At 43.0% G+C, this 25,030-nt stretch overlaps 1 long non-coding RNA gene across 1 annotated transcript in view; it reads right to left on the bottom strand.

The window, feature by feature from the left end:
• Nucleotides 1–335: 335 nt before the first annotated feature.
• The window catches only part of LOC139363271 (uncharacterized), a 115,015-nt gene continuing 90,320 nt past the window's right edge, over nucleotides 336–25,030 (bottom strand). Inside the window, exons 2-3 of the long non-coding RNA XR_011623265.1 lie at nucleotides 14,509–14,577; nucleotides 336–648 (exon numbers count right to left, since the gene is read on the bottom strand). This is a non-coding gene — a long non-coding RNA (uncharacterized lncRNA). The remainder of the gene's footprint in view (nucleotides 649–14,508; nucleotides 14,578–25,030) is intronic.

Genomic DNA, 25,030 nt, shown 5'->3' on the forward strand with positions numbered 1-25,030 from the left:
GGCTCATGAGTGATGGGGACCCAGGTATCCACCAGAAATGGGGGCACCATAACTGCAACCTTCTTGGCTGGACCTTGGCTTGATGGCAGTAAATATCCGTTAGTTCTCTGATTAGCCAGTGTTTAATGAAGATTTTGAAGGCAATATGAAAGAATAATTCTAGGAATTCCTAATGGGCCAATTAAACTTCTGTATGAAAGTGAAAAATATCTGCTTTAGGATAACTGCATTACTGCTGAACGTACACATCTAACTTCACCACTTACTCCTGAAGATAGGAGTTTTAAACTGCTAGAATTCAATTGTGTAATCTGGTAATAAAGTGAGGACTAAAACATGTTTTTGTTTTTATTCTTTTAGGAGAAAAAGCGTACAGATGTATTTGGTCATAGTTTGATGAGACATAGGAGCCTTCAGAATGAAGAACCAAAAACACAAGAGAAGCTGCAAGTGTTTATGCTTAGGTTCAACACAGGGCGGACAGCTGTGTGGAGACACGTTTGGACAAGGAGGATGTGATCTAATGCTGATAGGCCGAGAGGGGACTCCGCAGGGCCCGTCTGTCTGGATTCTTCTTGGCCTCTCCGAGCGGCGTTCCTTCCTTCTGCATATGTGGCAGGATCCTCTCTGGAATTACAGTCTTACCACCTACAGTGAATCAGAGTAGGTCAGATAATTTCTTTCTTTCAATTTTTTATTTTCGATTCCGGGGGTACATGTGGTTGTTTGTTAGATGGGAACTGCTCGTGAAATGAGGAGGACTGGGCTTCCAGTGTACCCGTCACCCAAATGTTGAACACTGTACCCAATAGGTAATTTTTCCACACTCACTCCTCTCCCATCCTCCCCGCTTTTGGAGTTCCCAGTGTCTATTATCTCCATTTATGTCCACATTTATCCATTTTTTCTCTGCCTCTTACAGATGAGACCATGCAATATTTGATAGGCTTCTGATAGGATAGTGGCCTCCAGCTCCAAACATGTAGCTGCAAAGGCCATGATTTCATTCTTTTTTACGGATGCATAGTATTCCATGGTGTGTATACCTCACATTTTCTTCTAGTCCATCATTGGTGGACACTTAGGTTAGTTTGATGACTTTGCTTTGTGCTTAGAGCTGCAATAAATACACAAACGCAGGTGCCTTTTTAAATATAATGCTTTATTTTCCTTTGGGTAGATACCCAGTAGTGGGATTTCTGGGTTGAATGGTAGTTCTATTTTTGGTTCTTTGAGAAATCCCCATACTGTTCTCCATAGAGGTGGAACTAATTTACATTCCCACCAACAGTATATAAGCATAAAGCATGTTTACTATACTAATATATGACTGTGCCAGATTAACTCTTTATAGTGGGAATGAGAAACACATTGATAAATGCCAACCCTTGTCCTCTTGGAGACAGAGAAGCTGGCAGCCAATTCCATAGGATAAATGCTTTCAGAGATATAAGTAAGGAGCTGTCAGGACACAGGAGATGGAGAAAGGAACTGCTGGGGAAACCTGAAAAGGGTAACATGGTAACATAAGACACAAACTCTGAGGTGGATTGGAAAGGATGGCTATGAACTTGGCCAGTGGTGGAAATTATCTGACATGCCTCGGGCCAGGACCAGGCAACATGGTTCTTCAAAAGGCCACCTTCCAACTCCAAGAGCTGTGACATTTTTGTACCGGTGCTATCTTAGTCACTCATCATTTCTTGGGGGGAAACCTGGGTTCCTGCAACAGTTTTTTGCTACCTTGTTCCTGATTGACTTCAAACTATGTAATAGTCAGAGAGAGATTGACATTTGCACTTCCTGCCAAAATTCAAGGAGGTAAATATTAATCTGAGAGAAGGGTGTAAATTATCCCTGGTTTTCACTCCTAGAAGTAGGCAGGAAACAAGAGTGTTCCTGAAAAACACTTTCTCCACCATGCAATTAAGGTGTTTTGGATTTTTTTTTTTTTAGCAGAAATATGAAGAGGAAATTTTCCAAGCATGACATGCACATTCAAAGGAAAGGAGAAAGGCAAAGGAGCCTTCGTGGTAGAATGCAGGATTCGACCCAAGCAAAGGCTCCTTTTTTATTAGAAATGGACTAACAATGACACATGAAAGACACGGGAATTTTCTTCAAGGAAAAGTTTCAGCATTTTCAGAAAATACAGCAATCCACGAGGCACCACGCGCATTACCGCCTCAGAGGACGAGGGCCACCATATTTTCAAACACATAGAGTGGGTGCTCATGGAGGGCAGCCAAGCAGGCTGCAGGTCACTTTCCTCACACATGCCTGTTGGGGACTGAGGAAAGCCCCCATTCCCAATGACAGTAAGAATCTGCAGGAATGACCACACATGGCCCAGGTGCTGGTGAAATGTTTCTCTACTAATTGGGCCCCTTCCTCCCTCCCTCTTCTTTTTCTTTTCTTTTTTAATTTTCTTTCTCTTCCTTTTCCTTCCATCCCTTCCCCCTCCCCTCCTTCCTCCCCCTCCCCTTCTCCTCTTCCCTTCCCTCCCTGCTCCCCATCCCCTCCCTGTCCCCTGTCCCTCCCCTCCTCCCTCCCCATCCCTTCCCCCATCCCTGTCCCCTCTCCCTCCTCTTTCCCCCTCCCCCTCCCCTCCCCTCCCCTTCCTTTCCCTTCATTTCTGTTATATGTAACTGGTCCTGAAGCAAGAGTCATTCTGCAAACCTTTTACCCCGATGCAAGTTTCAGCATCTCCGAGCACTGATGCCAACCACAGATGGCAAAAGTTGGGCAATGATAGTGGCAGTGAGGGTGGGGGCACTCCCTCACTCCCTCAATGCGGGGGCATTCCAGATTGAGCACCTGGAATAGTCCCCGCCTCTCTGGATCAAGCCCCAGGTGCCCTGTAATAGGGTGACTCCACCTGACCTTACTTCCCGAGGGTCCTTTGCATTGCGGCCCCTTTGTCTTGCTCTTCTTCTCTCAGCCCATCTCCACTTAAATTTTAATTTTATTCAGACCACATTCAAGAAGGCTCCCAGCTCTTCTTCCATTAATGGACACCACACATCAGGGTGCACCTGCACTCACCCTCAGTTGTGGCCATGTTTTCTCCTCAAGGGCCAGGCCCTGATTTCATAAACTCCAGTCCTTGCTCCTTGAAAGGAGGCCAGAGCCCAGGATGCTAAAACTCTGTGTTAACGCTACGTGTAAAAGGATGGCAAGTATGACATGGGATAACATCCTGTCCGAGCTGCTCTCTGTGCCCCCCAGGGTCCCCACTGTCTGGTTCCATGGGAATCCATGCATGGTTTGAGTACACTCAGTGTCCTAGGCATGCTGCTAGGCCTGCTACAAGATTGTCACCATTGTTGTCTTCATCCTACTTCTCATCACTCGCTATGTGCCTGCTATTCAGACGCTGAGCTAAGCACATTGCATACGCACTTGTATTTCATTTTAACTATGGTTTTGCTAGCAGGCATTATTACTCCCAATTTACAGAACAGGCAAGAGGATGCTCAAGAGGAAAGGGACGAGCCCACCTACTTACCAGTCCAGCAAGGGTAGACTTTGAGGGACAAGGACTTTTCCTCCTGGCCACAGCTCAAATCCCAACCCCAACCATCGTCCCCAAGACCTCACCCAATTGATGGCGTGTGCTCTTTCTTCCTCAGCATTTTCCCTCCCTATGCCTCGTTCCTCTCTGGCCACAAATCCACTTCATTCTCCTGTTGAATGTAAACTTGAAAGAAGTTAGTAACTGATGTCAAGGATTAGGGAGCAGAGGAGTCCGGAACAGGGAAGCAACAGTACCATGCGCTACAGAGGAGTGGATCTTTACGATTAAGCACAAACCATTGTCTCCAAATTTGGCAACAATTGATCCTTCTAGACATCAGTGAAGTGAATCCTGGACTCACACACCCGTATTTCCTTGACAGAAGAAAAACCACAGAAGTTGGGATCAAGTGTTGGCTCTGCATTGACAGTCTCCTCAGGGATGTGTCCTGCTTCCTTCAGAGAGGATTCTTTCCAGACATAATGTTGAGGTTACTTTGTAGACAGGAAAATCTCTCAAGACCACAAGTTAGGCTTTAGAGTGAGGAAGTGGTTACTGAACAGCGCAAGGTAGGGGAGGAAATTCTTTGGATCTTACAGCTCCCTTTTTTTTTTTTCAACTTCTTTGAAAAGTAGCAGAAAACTCCTGCGCCCACATTCTTACCACCTGTTTGCTCCTTCTCAGCCTTTTACCAAAATGACTGTCTCAAAATTCACTACTGACCTTGGAATGACCAAATCCTGCCTCGCTTGCTCAGCTTCATCCTCTTCCTCTTCTCTGCAGCGCATGACACTGTGGCTTCCCTGTTCCAGACTCCTCGGCTCCCTCACCCCCAAAATCAGTTACCAAGCTGTGTCAAGTTCCTGTTCCTGGCGTTTACTGCATTGAGCTCCAGGTTTCTTTCCCATAATTCCACTGTCTCTATTATAGGCACTCATCACCTTTTTACCAGGATTATCTCAACAATTTTCCTTTGTGTCTCTACAGCTCCATCCATGTCCTCCATGAGTCCCAGCACTGACAGCATTCCTTCCCTGCTCATGTCTCCAGAATCTCCCCTTTCCTTCTTGATGCCCAACTGCCTCACCTTCATAAAGCTCCACATCCTAAGCTAAAATTTAGAGCATCCTCCCTTCTTCTCCACCCCAACCCCAGAGCTCAGGCAAGAGAGAACACCACAGACAAAGCCCATCTGGAAGTCTCACTGCCCAAAGTCCCAGTTTACACCCTTCCTCAATAGGTTGTTTGTGCAACGCTGTTTATTCCAGCCACACTCATTAAGAGCATGACAAGACATCTCAAGTCTAAAAACATCTTGAAATATATGAGTGGGGTGAGCCATTCATTCATCCAACAATCTCTATTCAAACATAACAAAATGAAGAAATGCCCCTTGAAATTTAGAAAGGAGCAAAATAGGTCAAATTAAACACTTCATTTGCAAACCTGATGGTCTAAGAGAGAGAAATGTTGTATTTTTGTAAAAGAGTCATGTAAAATTTGCACAAATCCATGATATAACTTCCTCATGAAGGAGTGAGTCTGATGAACCCCTAATATCCATGCTGCCCACTTGGCCTGGCCACGCCCTACCCTTCTTCCAGATCCTTGTTCTAAGTGGTCACAGGACTAAGAGTCCAGTACACACAGGTCACCGCTTAATGACACACTTGTCTCAAAATGCTTGGATATCATGGATATGATGGATATCACGGATATGATCTCCATGCATTTTGGATATCATGGATGTTCACATCATGATGTTCATTCTATGACCTCAGCTAGATTATAGATTCCCGGAGTTCAGGACCACATCTGTTTTATTTTCCTGTATTTCCTACAAATCGTACTATCCATCCAAGCATTTTTAAATAAGTAACTGTAGTTAATCTCAAAAGATTGATACTGATGTCATCTTAAGCAACCATATTCTTTTACATTTCAAAATCTCTTGGTACTTCTTCTACTGCAGAAAACTTGGAGACATGGATTATTGATTTGACCAACTACAGTATTTCTCAGTGTGTGTGTGTGTGTGTGTGTGGTGTGTGTGTGTGTGTGCATGTGTGGGATGGGGTGTGTGTGTGCATGTGTGGGATGGGGTGTGTGTGTGTGGTGTGTGTGGTGTGTGTGTGTGTGTGTGCATGTGTGGGATGGGGTGTGTATGTGTGTGTGGTGTGTGTGTGTGTGTGTGTGTGCATGTGTGGGATGGGGTGTGTATGTGTGTGTGGGGTGTGTGTGGGGTGTGTGTGTGGGTGTGTGTGTGTGGTATGTGTGGTGTGTGTGTGTGTGCATGTGTGGGATGGGGTGTGTGTGTGTGGTGTGTGTGGTGTGTGTGTGTGTGTGTGTGTGTGTGTGTGCATGTGTGGGATGGGGTGTGTGTGTGTGGTGTGTGTGGTGTGTGTGTGTGTGTGTGCATGTGTGGGGTGGAGTGTGTGTGTGTTTTAAACTCTAATTCTCCAAGACCTGATCCATTTAGAATGGTGTATTAGCAGTGCAAGCCAAGCACATACAGAAACGCATAAAATAATGCTAAAAATTTCCTATCGCAACCAAGAGAAGCCTGTGATAATGATTTTTTAATATTAAGATTGCAGGACTATGTGCAAAATTAAATTTGAAAATATTATTTCCCCTAAAATTGAGCCTAATTCTTTAGTAAGAATGGTCATTCACTTACTTGTTCTGTATTACACGTTTCCTACAGCCTAACTCATTATTTGTAAGTACTTAGAAGCCCATGGGAGCTGTTATTTCTTTCTAGGGTCACAGGAGTTTTGTAGATGGTGTGTTGCAACAAGACTCATAAGAAACACACATTCCATGACATAGCTAAAACTTAGGAACATTAAGAAAAATCAAAAAAGTCTGGAGGAACTCTTGCCCATCTTCCAGAAAATTTCCAACTACTCATCTCAAACATAAGCACCCAGGTTCACCAGCTGAATCTTCACTGTTGTTTCCCTAATGCCCACATTAGTTTGCATTCAATCATAAATGGCAGGTTTAAGAGATTGTAAAAATTTTGGCTCAGCCACAAACCATTGTCTCCAAATTGGACAATGATTGATCCTTTTAGACATCAGCAAAGCGAATCCTGGACTCACACACCCGTATTTACTTGACAGAAGAGAAACCACAGAAGTTGGGAACAAGCGTTGGCTCTGCATTGACAGTCTCCCTAGGGACATGTCCCACTTCCTTCAGAGAGGATTCTTTTTCTGAGATTATGTTGAGGTTACTTTGTAGACAGGAAAATCTCTCAAGACCACACGTTAGGCCATGGAGCGAGGAAGTGGCTACTGAACAGCACAAGGCAGGTAGCCGAATCTTGACTTCAATTTGGTTCTGGTCAGCCAAGGCTGGAAACAACAAATAATTCTCAGTCTTAAACCAACAGCACCATTTTTTATCTCCACATTTATATTTAAAATTCCAATTGCTCATTATACATCTGGAGTCTATACCAGCCTCAGTTTTGGTATTTGATTTTTTCTTACTTTGAAAAAATAAAACTTGAACCTGAAAGGAGAAATATTCCAAAAGACCTAGGTACTTGAAAAATACACTTGAAGTATAATCTATTCCTACTTCCCTTAGCTATACCTACAGTGAGGCAATTTTTTTATCCTCATCTTTTCTTCCCTCCCTTCTTTCTATGCTTTGAAGAACTAAGCTTTACAGAAGATTTGATTGATTCAAGGAACCAAATACAGAAGATACTCTCCCTGCAAAGCCATCTGCTAAGCAGTCAGATTCCCCCAGGCATCTGCTTGTAGCAAACACAACATAACACCTCCAGGCAAATTGCATGACCTAGATGCCAGTAGACGCTGTTCTTGAACCATTCTGTGCGGTGAGGATTTTAATCTTGGCAACCATAAACATGGTTTCTGATTTATTTCAATGTAAAACAATTTTCCTTTTGGTCTGATATGAAGGCTTGCATTCTTTCGACAAATTCACATTCTCCTTCTAGAAAGCTATACCACTCCCCATTGTATGGTAACCTTTCTTTGCCCTTTGCTGGTACTCACTACAAAATATCTTCAAAGGCACTTAAGGAATTTCTTTGACCTAGTACAGAAATATCTCCCCATAATATATAAAAAAGAAAAAAATACCCCCATTTTGAAACGCCCCATGTTCATCTTTAACTAAAATTCGAGCTTAGAAAAATGTAGCTATAAGCAATACGAAGCCTGTACTGAGGCAAATGTTATTTTGCAGAGAGTCAGTCATCTGGCTGCTCTGTATTAATGAATGCCTTCTGTATGTTTCCTGAGATAAAGCTATGATTCACCCAGCAGATGCACACTGAAGTGGTGTGAAGGTCAGAAAACAACAAGGAAAAAACATCCCAAACTTCTCCTTATTTCTGCCCCTCCCACCCTTCTCAACCAGGTAGAGCAAAATAACGCCTTGCATTTTCTGCCGAAACCTGTTCCATCTGAAAAGCTTGCCAGCCGGGATGTGTAAAATGCTGCGGAATGATTAAACATAAATCCTTAAATGGAGAGAGCTGGTTTTTATTAAATATCCTAGAGCAACACTGTCTGCCCACATTTGTGCCCATGTCTGGCTGCGGGCTGATAAACGGGGTGGCTTTAAGATATTACTTATTAGCATGCCTGTATATTTCCACCTCACACAGTCACCCAAGGGTGATTGCTATCTGTTAATTGAATTCTGTGCCAGCAACTGTGTCTTTTGTGTGCTTGCCATTATAATTTCAAGGATTGTAACTTCGTTTCCTATTTATAAATAATAATAAAAATATAAAGTGACATATTTATACATTCTTGTGTGTACATGTATGTATGTGTTTATATGTGTATTTATGTGCGTGTGTTTATATGGGTGTTTATCTGTGTGTGTGTTTATATATAGAGAGAGAGTCACTTAAAGTCACTGCATATTACAGAAAAGACACAATTTAATAAGCCATGCCAAACATTTCTATATAGAAACACACGCATCCAACCACTTGACAGTTTTCTGCTATGGAGCATGGCTGGTGAATCTACAAAATAGAAGCAGGCATTTTTATTTTTTGCACAATAATCAAAACTGACATGATGGGCCGAATACTCAGTGAAGAGTTATGAAACTGTTCATTTAGAAACCTGTCTTTTTCCATAGCTTATAAGAATACGCCACAGTGATTTGGTGAGCCCTCCTTGGTTTCAGAATGTCTGTATCAGAATCAGGTGTCGTATGTAATGAAGCTCCAGGGAAAGACCTGGCTCCAGGTCAGGATGGTATCCTGTCCCCTGCAGCAAGCAGAAGGAGGGGAGGCTGGGGCCAGAGGACGCCTCCCATACAGCCAAGGGTTTTGTATTAATAGTGCCGACAGGACCCCCATGTCCTCTCATAGAAAGTGGATCATTTGCTCCAATGTTCTAAGACTCAGACAATTCCCTAAAGCATGGGGAAAATTTTAAGTCCCCCTGTAGCTAAGTCATATATCTGATAAAATATGCTCGGTGAGTCATTGGTAAGGAAAAAGCTACTGACTTCCTGAGACAACTAATGCAGGAAAAGTTTCCCAGACATCATTGCTAACAGCCCAAATGGCTTTCACCCAGAGCACACAGCTCCTACTTCCCAGCTCACGGAAGACGGAAAGAATGGTTTCTATGGTTTAGATACTGCAGGGATTTGTGGGTGAAACTTCGTTATTCTAACCACTCACCACCTTTAGTAGCGGCTTATGCACTCATGGCCCCTAATTCTAGGTGAAACTTTCCCTCTTAGAGGCCCCAAGGAATGTGGTAAGGCACGACAGACTCCCGTGTTAAATACATCACGAGTGTAGCGTGTTCATGGGATTTCTGGTATCTCAGAATAGCTGGACTAAAATTACCATGTATCATTACTTCTAAACTGAACGAACAATGATTAATCAAATGAATGGGCACAATTTTCTTAGGACTCTAATTAGATCTGAGATGGTGTCTAATTTTTTAGGAACTGCTACTCCAATCCCTTGGGTATGCATTCGTCTAGACCACCCTTGATAGCCCAGGTCCTGAGAGCCACAGCAGCATAGACGAAGCCTTGTCTTTCTCAGCCCCACCAGGCCAAGCATTCTCTCTCCTCAACTCTGAGGATCCCTGGGATGTCAAGCAGACCTGTGACTATATAGAGCTGTTCATCCCTCCCAGAGTGAAGGATCCTGGACACAGAATGACTCACAGTATACTGTGTTCCATCCCTATAACGTAAAACAAATATTCCTTTCCATTACAGTAGGTGATGTTTTAGGTAATGGGGCAAATACAATCTATTTTTTTTCCACTCAATTTAATTAAAAGTCATATTCTACTTCATAATGCCTGACTTTCAAACAACAGAAAAGGCAAAAATTAGAAGACCCTTTGCTGCCTGAAAATAAAAAGAAAGAGAGCTTACAAGCCGGGCGCGGTGGCTCAAGCCTGTAATCCCAGCACTTTGGGAGGCCGAGACGGGCGGATCACGAGGTCAGGAGATCGAGACCATCCTGACTAACACGGTGAAACCCCGTCTCTACTAAAAAATACAAAAAATTAGCCGGGCGTGGTGGCAGGCACCTGTAGTTCCAGCTACTCAGGAGGCTGAGGCAGGAGAATGGCGTGAACCCAGGAGGGGGAGCTTGCAGTGAGCTGAGAACTGGCCACTGCACTCCAGCCTGGGCGGCAGAGTGAGACTCAGTCTCAAAAAAAAAAAAAAAAAAAATTAAAATAGAAAAAAAAGAAAGAGAGCTTACAGTCAAGCATACAAGAGTGTCTGGGAGAGAGGGTGAGGTAGAAGTGATGAAGAAACAGGAAGACAAGTATACCCCAAAAAAAAGCATGTATAATGTTTTTTATTTAAAAAGTACTAATGATGTTGAAAGAAGGAGACCACAACATGCCTGGTGTTGAAAGGATGGTACAGAATTCATGAAGAGATGATATCAAGGATTTATCCTGAAAAATATTTAGGGTTTTAAAATTGATAAACAGTATAGGCCAGACCCTCCAGGCTCTAAAACAACAAGAAAACAGACAAGGGAACAAAGGGCAGGTGCATTTTGAGTGCGCCAAGCTGCTAGTTTGACTGCAGCATACACATAGGAAGAGAGAGTGAGCACATCTTGAAATGGAGGAAGGGCCATGGGGCAGCGACCTCACCGAAGAGGGGCTGAGGGGACTAACCCAATAAGAGACAGGGAGCCCCTAACAGTTGTTGGGCAACAGAAGGCTATGACAACAAAAGTGCTTTAAGAATAGTGGTCTATAATCCCAGCACTTTGGGGGATTGAGATGGGAGGATCTCCTGAGGTCAGGAGTTCAAGATCAGCCTGGCCAACATGGTGAAATTCCATCTCTATGAAAAATACAAAAATCAGCTGGGCGTTGTGGCGGGTGCCTGTAATCCCAGGTACTCAGGAGGCTGAGGCGGAAGAATTGCATGAACCCAGGAAGCAGAGGTTGCAGTGAGGCAAGATCAGGCCATTACATTCCAGCCTGGATGACAGAGTGAGACTGTCTCAAAAAGAAAAAAAAATAAATAAATAAAACAAAAAAATAAAAAGAATAGTAGTCAGTAGTCTACAAATTGTGAAGGATGGGTTGGAGTTGAGACAGAGGGAAGACAGAATTACAAGCATGGACCATCAGAACAGAAACACGGCTATGCCCGTTCACTATGGCCACAGTAGTGCTAGCGAGCAAACAGCCACAGCATTCCAGCAGCCAACAACATCACCTTCAGATCTGCTGGCTGGCTGGGGTTTGCCTGATCCAGGCTTCCATGTGGCTTACATCACTCTCCTAGGATCAGTGGGTTAGCCCTGGTGTGCTTTTCTTCTGGCGACATATTTCTCCTTTTTTTTTTTTGAGGCAGAGTATTGCTCTGTCGCCCAGGCTGGAGTGCAGTGGCACTATCTCGGCTCACTGCAAGATCCATCTCCCGGGTTCATGCCATTCTCCTGCCTCAGCCTACCGAGTAGCTGGGATTATAGGCACTCGCTACCGCGCCCAGCTAATTTTTTGTATTTTCAGTAGAGACGGGGTTTCACTGTGTTAGTCAGGATAGTCTCGATCTCCTGACCTTGTGATCCGCATGCTTCGGCCTCCCAAAGTGCTGGGATTACAGGTGTGAGCCACTGTGCCCGGCCTCTCCTAATTCTTAAACAATACAGAGACCTAGATGAGGTGCCAGAGGTCATCAACGTGACTCAAGTTTATTGCTGTTCATTGTGTTTGAGTTTCAGCACAACTGGAATATTCAAATCAAGAACACAGGAGAGTTAAAGTTAAATGTTAGTTTGTTATTATAACTATAATGTCAAATATGCTTAATAATGCATGAAATTTTCTCATAGAAAATATCAACTATGAACAGGTAAGTCTACCCTAGAAGACAGACTATGACAAAAAGAAAAAGCACAGGAAGGAGGGGAAGATTTACCATTTTTAAAGTAGGACACTTACCTCCTCTTCTCCCACAATAGAGCATAACTAGAACCACCATTTTGGGGACATTTGCTAGGTAGATGTTTTACATATATCATCTCACTCACATAACTAGCTTTTCTAATAAACTACTAATGATGTTTATGACTCCCCTGAGCAAAATATCCCTCAAGAAAGAGGGATATTTCTTGGCCACCGGTACATTTATACTTTCCCTCACTGCCTCTTCACGCCTTTCTTTTCCACATATCTTTTCTAGAGTTGGCTTAGAATAGGAGCTGCCATTTTCACTACTTTCTGTGGTTTCTACTTTTTAATTTTTGTTATTGTCATAGTTTAGCCAAAAGACTTAGAGAATATTAGAATGTTAGAACTTAAAAGAACTCAGGAGCTCTTGTTGTGTTAGTAAGAGAACAAGGTTAACAGAGGCGGAGTGAGTTGTGCAAACTGTGGATGAGAACCCCAGTTTCCTGGGGTCTGGGTCTAGCACCGGACACATGAGCTTTTCCTCTGGCCACAGTGATTCTAGTGGCCCCCAGATCACCACGTGTCCAGGCCCCATCTGATTCTGACTCAGGGATGGACTTCCCAAAGCTGATGTCATTCTGTGGCAGGGCTAAGCATGTCAATAGATCCAAAACAAAAGTGGGCAATTCTCAAAGAACGAGCGATATAAACCCTACTTACCTAAATACAGGATTGGAAATGAGCTGCAAACCAAGGCACTGGGCTTAGCTTCCTGGGACTGTTGCTGGCTTTGGGGAAGTCAGTGAGGCCAAACCAAACCTAGACCCAACACTGAAATGGCACAAAACACAGTGCACAGCCCATAAAGTCACGACGATTAACTTCTCTACTGCCAAAGGCTCCACTGCCCAGTGGAAAATGGGAGCTGTCCCAGCCAGAAGGTAAGCAAAACAAAGGCTGCTTACCCAAAAATCTGTCATCATCAATATTAGGGTCCAGTAGAATGAACTAATCATATCTATTCCAAATAGGAGCATTATTTTTTAACATTCGAAAGTTAAATGTGATTTTTTTGGACTTTAATATTTATGTGTTATTTACTGAATATAAAATATAGCAGTGAACATTAAGATATCATCTTAATTCAGTGATTAAGTAGAAGTTTCCATGAAAATAAATATCCAAGTATTTTCTACATATTTACATAATGAGCTATTTAAATGCAAGGGATTCTAACATATGTAAACAATTGCAAATAGCATATGTGTGGAAATCCAAAGCAACAATGTCCACTGTTACTTGTAATATGCAATTCATGATTTCGCCAAAGCATATTTCTAAGCTTTTATGCAGTAAATAACTATATACTATACTCATAAGCATAATACATTTTTCAGAGCAATTAGAAATCAGTAACGTGAAGGAGTAAAAATGTAGTATGACAGTGTTGAAAAGTTATTGCATCAATTATAAAATTTTTTTCTTGAATTATAGTACATAACACCCAGAGGAATATATTTTAAAATTATCAAGAGCAATTCTTTTATAACAAAGCCAATAGGAAGTGATTTTACACTTTTTAAGCAAATTCTGACAAATCAGGTAATGCATACTTTTTGTTCGGAAAGTGTCCAAATCATATTTCTTTTTCTTTTTTTTATTTCTTTTTTTTTTTTTTTTTTTTTTTTTGAGACAGAGTCTCACTCTGTCGCCCAGGCTGGAGTGCAGTGGCCGGATCTCAGCTCACTGCAAGCTCCGCCTCCCGGGTTCACGCCATTCTCCTGCCTCAGCCTCCCGAGTATCTGGGACTACAGGCGCCCGCCACCTCGCCCAGATAGTTTTTTTGTATTTTTTAGTAGAGACGGGGTTTCACCGCGTTAGCCAGGATGGTCTCGATCTCCTGACCTCGTGATCCGCCCGCCTCGGCCTCCCAAAGTGCTGGGATTACAGGCTTGAGCCACCGCGCCCGCGCCCAAATCTTATTTCAATTCTCCATAGTGGTGACGTGTCTTTAACCAACCAATAAAAATGTGTACTCTCAAAATACTTATTAAAATCAAGTTTGCACAACCAGCTCAGTGGTGCAGCTTAAACGGAATTAGTTCATCTTTCTGTATATTTCAACTTTGTTCCATCCTTCCTTTTTCTCTAGTCTTTTTTCTAGAAGTGAAGATGGGAGCATAAAGAGGCGAAGATAGTCAGAGTGAGTGCTTTCTGCTTTTGATAAGCAGTCAGGCTTTACCCAACAAGGAGAGAAACAGAATAAACTACACTTTGTTTCTGCCTCATGCTAATTACTGCTCTAGGAAAACCACTTTTGAAACCACAAATAGCTGAGATCAGTTAGCTCCCAGCTACTGGATAACACGGCCACTGTTGTCAGTGGCAGGGATGCCAGCAAACTTGGTCAGAGGGAAATATTTGATCTGTGCCTACACTGCTTCCCTTCCTCCTTCTTTGATTGAAGATGACCTTAAATAGCCAAACTCCTGTACAGAATGCTGCATGATGGCTTATTCCAGTTGCTGAGCCACCATAATACAACATTCCAAATGCCAAAAGAAAATTAAAATTATAACTGACCTTGATATTTTTCATTACTTCCCAACACTCTTCTTATTCAAGGATCTGAGTATTTGAAAATTGATTTTCCTATTAAAAAAAAAAACTTTTGTGACTTTAAATTAATCAAAAGCAGTGGGGCTTCATCTATTACATAGTCCTGAGCATTTCACATGGTGCAAATGCCACACTAGGGGTTAGGGAAGAAGGTGCCTTACTTTGTATGAGAAGTGTGAGCCCCTAGAAACAGTGGCATCAGACAGGACAGAGGCCATGGTCAATCAGAATTTTAGAGTGTGCTCCACTTAAAAGATGGCAGATCTATAAAATCCAATGATTTAAAACTAGACATGGGCTGGGCGCAGTGGCTTACGCCTGTAATCCCAGCATTTTGGGAGGCTGAGGCAGGCAGATCACGAGGTCAAGAGATCGAGACCATCTTGGCCAACATGGTGAAACCCTGTCTCTACTAAAAACACAAAAATTATCTGGGCATGGTGGCATGCACCTGTAGTCCCAGCTACTTGGGAGGTTTGGGCAGGAGAATTGCTTGAACCCGGGAGGCAGAGGTTGCAGTGAGCCAAGATTGCACCACTGCACTCCGGCCTGGCAACAGAGCGAGACTCCATCTCAAAAAAAAGAAACTAGATATGTGTGTGTATGTATGTACATATATATGTAATATATATAAATACAAACACATATACACATCTAAATATATAGAGATATATACGCACACAAGAATATGAATGTAAATATGAATCTGAGTGGGAGGTTCCTATGCGCTGTTTACAGCTCTCAATGTTAAGAAGAATATTCTGAGACTACAATTACCTCACCTGTGTAAATTGAAGAGTGTCTTTCTTTTTTTTTCTTTTCTTTTTTTTTTTTTTTTTTTTTGAGACAAGGTCTTGCTCTGTCGCCCAGGCTGGAGTGCAGTGGTGCAATCTTAGCTCACTGCAACCTGCCCCTCCCAGGTTCAAGGGATCCTTCCACCTCAGCCTCCCAAGTACCTGGGATCACAGGTGCACACCACCACACCCGGGTACTTTTTGTAGATAGGAGGTTTTGCCACATTGCCTAGGCTGGTCTCAAACTCCTGGACTCAAGCGATCTGCCCGCCTCAGCCTCCCAAACCACTGACTTACAGGCATGAGCCGCCACACCCGGTTAAAGAGTGTCTTTTATATAGAGTCCTCCTGTGAGGGTTACCTGAGGGGAAGATAACATAATTAACAGGGTCTATTCTCTCATTATGGACTTTAACATCTCAGCCATTTAACTGACTGAAACAGATGAAAGTAGACATTTTCTTGGACACGCAATGTTTTTTGTTCTGTAAATTAAAATGACAATGGCACATCATTTTCCATTAAATTTTTTAGAAAATGTAAATTAGCAATCAAAGACAAAATACAAAAGTAGCACACAAAAGGCATCAAAAACTTTTCAAGAGACTTAAAAAAAAATGTGAAAACGAAAACAAGTCGCTGCAAGAGTCACTTCTTCCAGCAGATACAATATTTTCACAGCAATCTCTTTCCATAGGAAGCTAGGAGCTTTTGACAGGCTCATTTGCACCAGTCTGTATCCAAGTAAGTCATTTGTCACATCTGAGTGCATGGATTTTGTTCTGGGCCCATAAACCCCGGGCAAGGTTCGCTTTCTTTTTTATTCAAGTTCTTCCCCACTGGATTTTTTCCTTTCCTTGCAAAGTAATTTTATACTGCTGCTGGTGTTGGCAACAATATATTAAAAGTCAAATTTATGTCAACATCCGTAGATTGACTATCAGATGTTGCTATTAACACTGACATCAAAATCATTAAGAAATTTCCATCATGTAAATTAATTATCAGAATTGTATTGGCATGAATACATAATGGCATTATTCATGCAAATAATTAAAAACATGCCTCCTGAAAACAAATTATAATAATGGAATAAAATGTCATTATTGCAGCTTCTTGACAATCCATTAGGCTTGGTTTTAGGCATGTATGATTTCCAGATTATCATAAAGAAGGAGAACTAAATGAGGTCATGTTATCAATGTCGTCGATGCCACAGTGCAGACTCTCTGAGAATAAGACCACTGTGGGAAGGGTCGCTGCAAGGCCCAGGCTGCCCTTTTTGGGCCACTCCTTTATTCTACATGATCTCCACAATTATTATTGAAAAGAAGATAGGTTATTTTCTTGTTGCCAATTTCAAGTCTCGAAGGACCTCTCACATAAAAAGGTTGCGGTGATTAAAACACTAGTGTTATTAGAGAACACAGCAGAAAAAAAAAAATTAACCTGAGTTCACACAGGTTGCATCTTGCCACTCCTCAAAAATGTAATTACTACCCGTCAGTCAGTGCAGAAGAGAGTTTGATTATGGAGCTCACGGATGTCTGCAAACTTCCTCAGTAAGAGCTAGACATGGCAACGACAGAATTTAGCTTCCTTTGGGGGATAAAACACCTAACCCTGTTGAATGAACATGGCTAGCAACTTGCACAGCAGAGCACTTAGTTCAGTGGTAGCTCCCATTAATGAATCATATTGAAAACAGGCTAAATGAGCATAAAACAATGAAATCAACAGCAAATAGAGTAAGGAGAGCCTATTTGTACCTCTCTGTCTTTCAGCCACATACTTTCTGAATCTGTCTACAGTGGAACTATGGAATCCCATTCAAATCCCATTCAAATCCACTTACAATAAAATTGGGGTTCTAATTCAGAGAAAACAAGTAAAAATTCATAAACATGAGTTGCAGCTAAATCTTACAAAAATAGAAGATAGACTCATTGAAAATATATAGTGTTATCTATATCATCAGAATAAGTTGCAGTGGTTGACGGAAAAAAAGGAAGTTGTATCAGTTCCCTAGAAAGTTGCTTTTCTAGAAAATAGAGAACTAATGCTTGATGGAGTTTGCTTAGCCAAGCATCAATGTTTTTGTCCGTGCTTGGAAATCCACGCCCTGTTATTGTTCCTCTGTCAGCAGAAAGATCAAACCTGCACCCTTAACTTTACACTGAATTAATAAGACAATGTATTAAGCATATCATTGATAATACCTGGTGTGTTGCAAGTATTGTTTTTGTAAAGCCCTCATTTGTGCATAACTCACACAAAGTATTCCAATTTAAAAATACCATGCTTGTTCTGGTGCAGTGGCTCACACCTGTAATCCCAGTACTTGGGAAGTTGAGGCAGGAGGATGGCTTGAGCTCAGGAGTTTGAAACCAGCCTTGGCAACATGGAAAAACCCAGTCTCTACAAAAGATACAAAAATTAGCTGGGTGTGGTGGCGTGCACCTGTAGTCCCAGCTGCTCAGGAGGCTGAGGTGGGAGGACTAATTGAGCCTCAGAGATGGAGGCTGCAGTGAGCCAAGATAGCACCACTGCACTCCAGCCTGGGTGACAGAGCAAGACCCCATCTTAAAAAATCAAATGAATAAAAATAAATAAATAAAAATAAAAATAGCATGCTTTACAAAACAAAACTAAAATTTATTTAAATTAATGCCTTTCATAGTTTGTTCTTCAGAAGGATCATCTATGAACCACAACTGGGATTTGTCATGCAAATCAAACAGGAATCAACAAAAGACTAAGTTTTTCATTAGGAAGGGAAGACACAGACCAAGCCTGTTGGTGATGATACGGAAATGTTGGCAAGGCTCTCAAGATGGGCAGCCTCTTAAAGTTAAAAATATTATTTACCAAATGCGTAATAAAGAAATACAAACTACATCTTGTTTACAACTGGAAAAATCTATTCTAACAACACAGTCATAAGAGTTTATTCCTGTAACTCTGGAAACCTTGGAAAAGTCGGAACATTAATGATGACGATTAACTCTAAGAATTAGAATGTCTTCCCCAAGAAGTTACTTTCCACCAAAAATTATTATGCATTAAAATTTCCCTGAAAAAAATATTTTCTCTGAAATATAAAGTCTTCTCTTACTCTGACAGTACTAACTGTGCTCTGTTTTAAGAAAATCAGTTTTAATAGCATCTACAAACATGTATATGTATATATGTATTTGTCTTCCCATTTAGCAGGCATTATTTTTCAGTTTGAGCAAAAAAAGTAAATGCCTTATTACTATTTTATGATTCTGCATAACCCTAAATCCCAGTAACAGCCACCAGCCCTTTGCAACATTCCATTTGCAAGGCTGAAGACCAGATTCTCATGGTAATGGAAAGGTAACTTTTCCTCCTGCTCCCGACGTCGTCTACTCTCTCTCTGAAAAGTCAGAAAGACAACATGGGTGATGATTGTGAGCAATGAACGGGCTTTGTCCAATTCACTCCTAAGAAGATGGAGGTCAGGGTCCAATGTGTAACATGCCTGTTACATGTGAGGCGTGAGCACCACACAAGAGAATGGACAAATAGGCTGACAGAACAGGGCAAACAGGGACAGAGTAGATTCCTCCCTATGTACGCCACACATCAGGAGTCCAGGAGAGCGAATCACCCAAGGTCAGGGCCCCACTCTAACACTGGCCATAAGGCAGAGATAAGAGGACACCTGGCCCTGAGCCAGATCAGCTGAGAGGTCCACACAAGACTAGCATGAGCAGGAGCAAGCCCAGGCCCCAGGTAGTGGGCCAGGCAGGAACACAGCAGAGAGCTGGCCCCATCAACCTCGGGGCAGCCAGACCTGCTCTGTAGGGCTCAGGGCCCTCACAGGGTAGAAGAGACCTGGGACAGGCATCCAACTCAGGCCAAAAGGAGCAGGCAGTAGCTTGGCCATCCAGAGAGATAGAAAATAAATGCAGACCAGAGGAGAGCCTTGGGCTTCTGAAGCTTCCACAGCAGGTCAAGGCCAAATCCATCCACTGTAAAATCTGCTGGGCAGCAGAGGCCTGGAGTGCTGGTGGCCTGCTTGCCTCTAATTAGCGGGGGCGGAGGAGCATCGAAGTCTGCAAACAGCACATTGTTCCTGCCCACACTGAGAACGGAGCGAGAGCAGGAGCAAGAGCTGATAAGTTTGGGTTTGTGTGACTCACTGTACAGGCCAGCCAATTAATCCTTGGCCATTTGCCTGAAAACTGGATGGCGTCCACCTATGAGCAGAGGTTCTGTTAATTGGCACGTTGTCTCAGGGTGATGCTCCCCCAGGGCGCAGTGCCCCAAGAAAGTAGAACATGCACTTATCCATACCAGCCAGCCATTTTCTCTCCATAAACACATGACTCCTTTTAAAATACTTGAGTCAATATTTACAGTGATTCCTGATTGAATGCACTCCGAGATAGGCTTCTTTCAAACAGACAAAAACTGAAGCTTACTCCCTCCTGACTTTCTCCTTCGACAGTTAACCCTGGATGGAACAAACGCAGATACTTCTTAACGACACCAAAGCCCTTGGGTAAAAATACATTTTTGATAAATTACAATTTGATGGTAACCACCCAAGTTCCCACCAGAATTAATCAATATTACATTTAGTCTTATTTGCTTTTAGACTCTTTTTCCTGTGTCTGTGCTTCAAAAAATAAATTAGTAATATATTCATATAGCCCCCACTTCAAAAAAAAGACAATTACAGGAAAAGGCCACTTCCCTCTTTCATTACCCAAGTCCCAGTCGTTTGTATTGTCCAGAGAAAAGCACTATATGCCCCCCTTTCCTTTTTTTTTTTTCTTTCTTTCTTTCTTTTTTTTTTTTTTTTTTTTTCTTTTTTTTTTTTTTGGAGACAGAGTTTCGCTCTTGTCATCCAGGCTGGAGTGCAATGGCGTGATCTCGGCTCACTGCAACTTCCGCCTCCCAGAGTTCTCCTGTGTCAGCCTCCCAAGTAGCTGGGATTACAGGAGCCCGCCACCATACCCAGCTAATTTTTGTATTTTTAGCAGAGACAGGTTTTCACTACATTGGCCAGGCTGGTCTCAAACTCCTGACATCAGGTGATCCACTCACCTCAGCCTCCCAAAGTGCTGGGATTACAGGCATAAGCCACTGTGCCCAACCACTATATGCCTTAATAATAGATTTCTCCAGATTATTCTTAAGCCCTTAAGTCAAATGCAACTCCAGATTTATTCATACCACAATCAAACTGCTATGAACTTCTCGTCTTGCCCCCGTCTTCCTCAACCCTGTACCTCCTCCTAAAACTGTCATTCTCACCTATCTTATTGACCACACAAGCCCTTTGGTTCTTTTTACAAGAGAGTATGACTATTTGTTACAAAACCCCAGTTAAAATGATTTATACCATTTCTCTGCATGATCCTTGCTTTAATGGAATGATCTTCCAATGCTTCTTTAAGTCAGTATGAACTTCCATCCTCCCCTCAAAGAGAAAAGCACTAGTTGCCAAAATGTTGTACGTGATGAAATATCCCCGCACTTTATTGGTCTACTGTGGTGCGGGAGACCCTGGGTACAACTGTCACCAGTAAAAACAAAGGGCCAAGAGTGGCATGGAGGAAAGGAAAGGCAGAGACAGCTGGGAATTGGTTTATACTCATCACACCATCATTATGAAATATTCATCGATTTTCAAGGTAAGAAAAGGAAGACACTCACTTTTGAGATATGATGTCAAAGATATCTGTGCCACCAAAAATCTTTCTCCTGCTAACCTATGGTGCAGGTGGTGGCCGGCCTGAAGTCCTCATCATCAACCATTCAAAGGCACGTGTGAATGGGAACAGGCACATACATGCTATCATCTGTGAAGACGGTAATTATCTTATTAAGTAACCACAGAGTCTGACTCTAAGAGGGTGGACATGAGGCTGGGTGTGTGAGGCTGGAGAAAGAAAGGCAGCTCATCCAGGGCAGGTGGCTGGGAGGGAGGTCCGCTCTCAGGCGCTCCTCAGCAGGGACTTGGGGGTGGGGCAACTGTGCAAGCCCTCAGTGTTGGCCTGAGAGGGTGAAGGACAGCAGAAGGCACCTGAATTAAAGAGTGAGGCTCATTCTCCCTTAACACTGTGGAACACGGACAGAGCAGGACAGTAAGCAACAGGGCACAGCAGGTGCCTGTGGGTCAGGGAGCCGCCAGTTCTCCCCGAGCCTCCCAGACCAGAAATAGCCACGGCTGCTTAGTGGCCCCACTGGCGACCAGCACGGGACCTGCACAACTTGCCTGCAGAGTGGAGCTAGTGATAGAAAATCAACCACCTTCTTTTCTCCTTTTGACAGTAAACTTTTCATCATCGGATACTCTATTGCTCTCAGTCAAGAATCTTCTGCTTGCAAGGCAAGAGAAACTCATTTCAGATTCCCTTAAGATAGAAGAGGAATTTATTAGAAATGATCTGAACTATTTCTTGGGATCTAAGAGCTTACTACTTTTCTGTCTCTGTTTCTCTCCCTACCTCTTTCTGTGTGTGTGTGTGTGTGTGTGTGTGTGTGTATGCACCTATGCTAACTCTGCACCCACAGGCATATATTTATGGGTATGTGGCTAAGTGTGGGTGTGTGGGTGAGTGTGCGCTGAGGGGTGACTGTGGGTCTGTGTGGGTGTATGTGAGTGTATTTGTGTGGGTTCATGGGGGTGTATGTGGGTGTTGGGGATGAATGTGGTTGTGTTTGTGTGGATTAATGGGGATGTGTGAGAGTGTCTATGGGTGTGTGGGAGGTGAGTGTGGGTGTGATTGTGTGGGGATATGGGGTGCATGCATACATATGGTGCATGTGGGTGAGTGTGGATGTGTGTGGGTGTGTGTGGGTGAGTGTGGATGTGTGTGGGTGTGTGTGAATGAGTGTGGATGTGTGTGGGTGTGTTTGTGTGGGGATGTGGGGTGCAAGTTTGCGTGTGGGTGAGTGTGGATGTGTGTGGGTGTGTGTGGGTGAGTGTGGATGTGTGTGGGTGAGTGTAGGTGAGTGTGGATGTGTGTGGGTGTGTTTGTGTGGGGATGTGGGGTGCACGTTTGCGTGTGGGTGAGTGTGGATGTGTGTGGGTGTGTGGGTGAGTGTGGGTGTGTTTGTGGGGGGATGTGGGGTGCATGCATGCATGTGGTGCATATGGGTGTGTATGTGTGGATGAGTGTGGATGTGTGTGGGTGCGTGTGGGTGAGTGTGGATGTGTGTGTGTGTGTGTGTGGGTGAGTGTGGGTGTGTGTGTGTGGGGATCTGTCGGTGCAGGCATGCATATGGTGCATATGGGGGTGTGTGAATGCACAGGTGTCCATGTGTGGGGGGTGGGTGTGGGTGCATGGAAGAGGTAGAGGGGCCACCAGGTCAGTTCTCTGGGAAAACTGGACTGGAGCTCCAAGGTAAACTCTAGAGTACTTACTGCCTCTACAAAATACCCAGACCCTGACAGGAACCTAATACAAAGTAATTCAATGGTGAAAATAATGTTTCAGTTCAGGTATTACACCATTGAACAATTTGATGGCTGCATGTAACCTTGTATTTTGTCATTACTCACCCAAATACCTCCCAAGAATCTCTATGCCAAAAGGATAAAGTCCAAGTTCCTAAGCCAGCTCCATGATCCAACTCAACTACCACCTGCCTAACCTCCTCTCCCATCCCTCCCCAAACGGGGTCCCTCTGTCTAGCCAGGCTGGTCTGATTGTCCCAGACACATCTCAGTGCCAACTCGTTGCCGATGCTCTTCACAACTCCCCCCAGGAAATGCCTTCTGACCACCCCTGTAAATTCTACTTCTCCAAAATTCTGCCTAATCCCACCCTCCTCTGTGAACCCCCTTCTCATCTAGAGAGTGGTAACAGCAATGCCTGCTTCACAGATTCCGTGGGGATCATCAGCTTCAGATCCACAAGGTATTTTGCACAGTACGGGGCACTTAGTAATCGCTCAGTGCTAACTGCCGTGGACATCATTCTGTTTTTATTCTCTAATCATAGTATGTATTATGATTCTCTCACTGCTCCATTCCCTACACATTTCTCCACTTCCAAGTCAGTCTCAGAGTGTGGACCAGCTTGTATTCCACTGGGTGCCGCCTGCCACGGCTGCTGAGCTGTTTGACACCTACGTGTTGCACCTTGAGCAAGTCTGTGTTCTCCTGAAGAGCAGGATCCCACACCGTGCCCCTCACCTCCTGACACAGTGCCAGTCAGAGCAGGTGGTCAAAGGACACTTATTAATTTAGAGAATGAGTGAAGAAAACAAGACTGAATAAACGCTTTTAGGAAACCAGATTTTGCATCTTTTATATGAAGAAAACACTACATGGTAAATAAGAGAAATTCCTAATGGTAGAAGGAGAGGACATATAAATAGCAATGTAAGCAGAGAACATTGCAGTTTATTCTCGCGCAGCATCTTTTATTCAAAATGTTACCAGACATTTGCTGTGAAGAGTCCGTTGTACCAAGGGCAGATGACTCAATGCAATATTTGAGTCACATTTGATGATGGACGTGAGACTCTCCCGAGATGTCTTTTTACCCGGCTGAGACGACCCAGCAAATGATCAGTAGACAAGAAACCAGTGGTGCGGGAAATTCACAGTAGAAAACAAGCCTCAGAGCTTAACCAGACAACATGATCAATGCGGAACCGAGGAGAGCTTCTTGTAGCTCAATGTCCCAGCAACGTGAAGCAGTGATGACCTGGGATTCCAGGAAGCAGGCTCAGCGAGGCTCGCTCAGTCTCCCAGGGCTCCCCGGATGACTGCCTTATTTCTGGGGCACCAGAGGATTGGAATTGATTTAAGTTGTGCTGCTATTATTCCGCAAGGAACCTGAGGGGTAAATTCATTCTGGATAAATCCCCACACAGGCAGCATCTACACATGTCACCAACAAAAGACGTATTTAGTGTGTTCACCTGGGAAACTACTACAGTTTGAAATATTTGTATTCGTCTTGTAAAAGACTGGTCTCGTTATTCGGTTCTGAATTCCCTACCACTGATTGCAAGAAAGCAGTAAGAAGAGATTAGTTTTCTAACCACCAATGCCCCTCCCCTTTCCCACTTCCCTAGAAATATTAGTCAACTAAACTACCATCAGCAGGAAAATAGAGAAGAGAAGGAACCTTCCAGAATATTTGTATTCAGCAGAGATTTATGCATGAGATGCAAATTACTGTGTGTTATTTACACATCTGAGGAGAAACAAATCTTGAATGTAAATGTTTAGAGGGCATATTATTTTTAAATATGAAAGTAGTAAAAATTATTAGAGCATTTGCAACTCCCACTCTGTTAAAGAGACATTTAAATGAGTTTTTAAAGGAACTTTTATCAGAATTACAGAAACTATACTAAACAAAGCATAGGAAAAATAAAAAGCATAAAATATCTAGCTGTTTCTGCTTCTACGAATCCTTTAGTTAGCTGTGTTTTCAAGTGACTGTAGGTTCAGTCCTCTCCCTATAAACACTTTATTATTTATTAAACATCAAACATGCAACGTTCACCCATTTATTTTCAAGCCTTCCATTATTTATGCTGGAATTCAAACAATTGGGCATTTTATTATTTAACTACCTTGGTCTGATATTTTTTATAGAGTTAAGTTTTTCATTGAAAGGTGAAACAAGTTGATAAAATGGAGCTCTACAGGCCTAATTCTCTGAATCAGTAGTAGCTTCTTTGGGACATAA

Source organism: Macaca nemestrina, chromosome 5, assembly GCF_043159975.1.
Source record: "Macaca nemestrina isolate mMacNem1 chromosome 5, mMacNem.hap1, whole genome shotgun sequence".
Lineage (NCBI taxonomy): Eukaryota > Metazoa > Chordata > Mammalia > Primates > Cercopithecidae > Macaca > Macaca nemestrina.